Source organism: Ranitomeya variabilis, chromosome 1, assembly GCF_051348905.1.
Source record: "Ranitomeya variabilis isolate aRanVar5 chromosome 1, aRanVar5.hap1, whole genome shotgun sequence".
Taxonomy (NCBI): Eukaryota; Metazoa; Chordata; class Amphibia; order Anura; family Dendrobatidae; genus Ranitomeya; species Ranitomeya variabilis.
The window spans coordinates 403,309,492-403,314,861 of record NC_135232.1 but is presented as its reverse complement, the minus strand read 5'-3'; the positions used below and the strand labels follow the sequence as shown (position 1 = coordinate 403,314,861).

At 42.7% G+C, this 5,370-nt stretch overlaps 1 long non-coding RNA gene across 1 annotated transcript; it reads left to right on the top strand.

Moving 5' to 3' along the window:
* The first annotated feature begins 283 nt into the window (after positions 1-283).
* On the top strand, positions 284-4,775 carry LOC143806382 (uncharacterized). The gene is made up of 3 exons (XR_013221507.1): positions 284-420; positions 2,743-2,778; positions 4,510-4,775. It is a non-coding gene; the product is annotated as an uncharacterized LOC143806382 (long non-coding RNA).
* Positions 4,776-5,370: the final 595 nt, after the last annotated feature.

Here is a 5,370-nt window from a genome sequence, read left to right as displayed (position 1 = left end):
ATCATCATTCTTACTGTAGAGTACCTCCAGAAGGAAATTTCTGATCTAAGAAAAAATATCCAGGCTACCGAAAATCAACTAGCAGCCACCCTTCCTCCTGCCGAGTGGTCTACCCTAAAGGAGAAAACAGACAAAATTATCATTGAACACCAGAAGAACCTGCAGGATCGCAAAAGGCAGAAATTCCAGAGGGACAACGACGACTATTTATCCAACCGTGTCTATAGATGGAGCGATTCCACCACATTTACATCTTGGCGCCGACACCCTATGCAAAGAAGATTCGATTCACACAGCTCTGGCAGCGATTCGTCTGTAGGCTCAACCAGACCGCCTTTTTTAGGGAAAGGCCGCAGGGGAGGTTACCAGCACGGAGACCAATCCGACGGGCGCGGAGAAAAAATGACAACACGCAGCCAGGTAAGCCATCCAACCTGGTGATGAACATTTCTAGCTACAATCTGTCCCCTGCAGAACTATCGGTCCTACAAAAAGGTTTATCCTTTTGCCCCACCCCACACTGGGACTCGTTCCAGTTGGAAAAGGACCTAAATAGGTTCTATAGATCCATCAGACTCAAAACCCATTTTGGCATTGGGATCAATACAGATTCCAATGCCACAGTTGTTCCTGAGAATGTAACAGATTTGTCTATTGCCTCTTTGGGTTTACGGAATGTTAGTGCCTTTTCACCTCCTCACTCGTACCATGGGGCTGAAACTGTGATTTCCCTCATTGATCGGGATATCAAATCCCTCACTCACCAACAGAAACTTGGGTTCTTTCCCACCCACACAAACCTCACCCTCGATGAGAAACATGCACTCGCGGCATTAAGATCAAATAAAAACATAATTATTAAGCCGGCAGATAAAGGGGGAGCGACAGTCGTTATGGACCGCACCTCATACCATGCGGAAGTACTCCGTCAGCTATCAGACACGGACACCTATAAGGCTATCCCCAGAGATCCCACTCTTAGGATTACCCAACGTATTCAAAATCTCCTTACCCTATATCTCGACAATAAAACAATAGCTACCAAAACAGTGACCTACCTAAAAAATCCTCATCCAATAATTCCAGTTTTTTATGTCTTACCCAAAATTCATAAATCCCTCAGCAATCCCCCCGGGAGACCCATTGTGGCCTCAACAGATTCTGTTTTTTCACCTCTCTCGATTTTCTTAGAAAAAATCCTGACACCCCTTATCAAGGGGACAAGATCTTTTCTATTAGATACCAGCCAATTCCTGGACGTCATAAAAAACATCCAACAAATACCCAAATCCAGCCTCTTAGTTACCTTGGATGTACAAAGTCTGTATACTTCCATTTCGCACGACAAGGGTATCCTAGCAACCAAAGATTTATTGGACAAATCTGACTTATCCCACAATTCAATTAATTTCTGCCTAGACCTGCTCAGGATAGTTCTCCATGAAAACTATTTCCTATATGAGGACTCGTACTACGTCCAGGCACGCGGGACCGCCATGGGCTCAAATGTAGCCCCGGCGTATGCAAATGCCTATATGCACTACTTTGAGGAACATTATGTTTACAATAATGAGTTGTTTCTCCAACACGCGATCGAGTATCATCGCTATATAGACAATATTTTCATGATCTGGACAGGTACCCCCGACACACTCAGTGACTTCCACAGATATCTCAACTCTATCTTTCAGGAACTTCAGTTCACATTGAACTCCAGCACTACACAGATAGCCTTCCTCGACACATTGGTCCTCAAGGACCCCGAGGGAAGATTGAGTACTGACCTCTATACTAAACCCACGGATTGTAACAGCTTACTGTTATACTCAAGCTGCCATCCTAGGTCTACTAAAAACAGTCTTCCCCGCTCCCAATTTAAAAGGGTGTCACGAATAGTGTCAGATCCAGAAGCATGTCACAACAGACTTGACCTTATGTCCCAAAAGTTCAGGGACAGGGAATACCCACCTATACTACTACAGCAGGAACGAATACTGTCCTCTACTCCTAACGAAAACCAACTACCTAAATTACAACAGGAGCGGGTACCGTTTGTACATACCCACCACCCGTTTATGCAAAAGGTCTACTCAACTATCAGAAGACACTGGCCTCTTCTGGGCAGAGCTTATCCCGGTATCCCCTCGTTTCAGTCACCGGTACTGATTAGTACAAGACGACCCCCCAATATTAGGGATCAGATTGTGAGGGCCGACATAGGTAGTGCACGCACGGAACTTACCCAACAACTTTTGAGTACACGCCGTCATGGCACATTTCCGTGTCTCCACTGCGCTGCCTGTTCTAATGTAATCAAAACTGACAATATTATGCACCCAAGGACTGGCAAGTCCTTCCCTATACGGGGTTTTTTCACCTGCGAATCAAATTTTGTAGTGTATCTAATCAAGTGCCCGTGTGGCCTTCTGTATGTGGGCGAGACAGTTCAACATGTGAGGGATCGCGTGGCTAGCCACAAATCCACCATTAGGTGTGGGAAAACATGGCTCCCCCTACCTGCTCACTTTGCTGCTGCCAGACACACGGTAGCACAACTCAAGTTTCAGGTAATAGAACAGGTACCTAGACCGAGACGGGGGGGTGACCATATCAAACTGCTCCGATCCAGGGAGACATTTTGGATCTATACACTCGATACGCTCGCGCCCAAGGGCCTCAATAGAGAAATTGACTGGTTGCCTTAACGTTGCCATTGACATGTTCTTTTCTCTCTCCCTATAGACCCGCTGACCGTGGTGGTTGGTCTAATCGCAATTGGTATGACTACCCTCTTCCCCCTATGGGGTAACTATCCTCATTTCCAACCCGTTTATTTTTGACTTTTCATTTTTTATCTTTATCATTTTTTCATTCATTTTTCCCTATTTTTTTCCCCCTCTTTTTCCTTTTTCTCTTTCATTGTTATTTTCATTTATTTTATTTTTATTTTTCATTGTTATTTTTATTTTTACTATTATCTTTATTTTTTCAATTTTTGCTTTTATTTTCCATATGTTTCTCACATTTTTTCACCTATTTTCCTTTTTCCCGTTCCTTATTTTTATTTGGTCCAATTTTCCTTTTTATCATTCATTTTTTGATTATTTGCATTATCTTTATCTTTACTTTTATCTTTTATATTTCTTTCCCCCCCCCCCCTTATTATCTTTAGATCAAGTTCGACCCGTAGTATGAGTTTATTTCACCTGCACTATTTGCATATATGTATTTATATATTGTTTGCCCGCAATCAGGTTATCCTATACCTGGAGGGACTTATCTCTCCCAGCTATAGCAATGAACCAGCACCGCACCTATAGTCTGACCTGATATCTATCAATAAGACACTTCATCTATACCCTATTCCGCCGATGACCCGACAGCGCATGCGCAGTTACAGCAGCTAGTACACAGTGCCCGGTCTCCCTGACAATGCCCGCACTTGCGCACTCCACTCTAGACACCAGGCGGCGGGACTTCCGGTACCGGGTGACGCACTTCCGGTGCCGCGGGTCCCGCCGCTCTTAAATAGAAGGTCCGGACGCCACAGGGCACCTGCCGTTACAGCAAGGCGCAGGAGCGCCGCCGACACCCCAGCACCCGAAGGTAATGCCCTGATCCACCAATGTAGATGTAGCCCTCGGCTCCATGTCACACATGGCCCTGGCGGCTTCTATACTATTGGCTCACACGATATATTTCCCCCTAGAGGTCTCCAACTCATGGCCCCCTTTTGCCATTTATGACACCTATTCCTTGATACCGCCGCCTACAGCCGTTGTGGAGCCTTGCGCAAAAAGGTATTACCTTCTAAACATCTCTCTCTGTGTACCACTGCTCCATATACATTTTAACCACATGCTACCTGAATTACTACCTGCAGAAGCATCCTGTTTTCAGCTTCTTAGCTGCTGCTACTTATCTACTTACATTTGCCAGAGGATAGCCCCACACCACCAGTTGTCCTAGGTAATATCCTTTATAACCGTTTCCTATATTACGCTTTTCTATTTCTCACCTAACCTGGTGCATTTATATCAGGCAGTACCTACGTCACGTTAGATCCATCTGCTGATCTTATACCACATGAGGTTAACCCCCTTACTACCTACTAAGCCTGCCAGGTAATATTATATAGCAGTGTCCAACACACCCGTTACAGGTCATGGTTATCTATATACACTCTAATTCTAAGCACCTTATATAGGATCCGCTTTACGGCACAACAGGAACGTCGCATTCTTTGAGCTACAAATATACTCGCAATATTCCCACCAACTCTGCAAGGTAAAACGGCTCTCCGATACTTTCACTGGATATGCCCTTCTATATATCTTGTTCCATCACACATTCCCATTCCATGTGTCCCCAACAGACTATACCTGCGGTACCATAACGAAAGGCCACCTGCCTATTATTAATACCATTTTGTAAGGTAAATTCTTCTTATAATCTGGAAGAGGTTGCATCTCATCTACGGTCCTTACTAACACTTTTTATTCTTTATAGATACTCTTTATACCACGAGGATACTATTTATGCTATACTACTATTCACCTTGCTAAGGTAAACCTCACTTCGGTCTCTTCTCGAACCCTCCGTCCTCTCAACTATCAGAAATCACCACGCGGATTGACACCTTCACCCATAGGATGGGGATATTTTCTCTAATTTTTTCCTTTGTTAGACAGGATCAAATACCTGTACTATGCTATGTCATACATGTATATTTGTATATATTATGTCTTTTTTCTCTTTCTCGGGTTGCTATGTGCTACCACCTTGTATGTAAATTATGTATATATTTGATGTACAGTCACTTACATTTGTTCTAGTCTTTCCAGCGACCATTTTGATAAAGACTCGGGAGGAGTCGAAACGTTGTCAGTTTGACTTCTGGTCGCATTCTGCATTGTTGAATGATATGTCTATAGCACTTCAATAAATTTCAAGTTTTCCACAAATGATACACTTAGAGTGTGCGGTGTATTTAATTTAATACTTAAGGGATTAGACAGTGGGACTGCTTTATAGATCAGGTCGTTCGAGATGCAGCAATGTGTATTTTTTTTTTCATAAAGAGATTATATATATATATATATATATATATATATATATATATATATATATATATATATATATATATATATATATATATATTTTAAATATTTTTACAAATTTTTTTTCTTTCCACTTCTTTACCTAGTCCCTCTATGGGACTTTCACTTTTTGCAATCGGATTGCTTTATAAACTATTGCAATGCTTCATAAACTATCAGTTCTACACTGACACAAGCTTGCTAGACCATGCATTGCTCATGTTCTAACAAGCTTGTTAGCCCCGGTGACCTGAATGTCGTCATGACAACA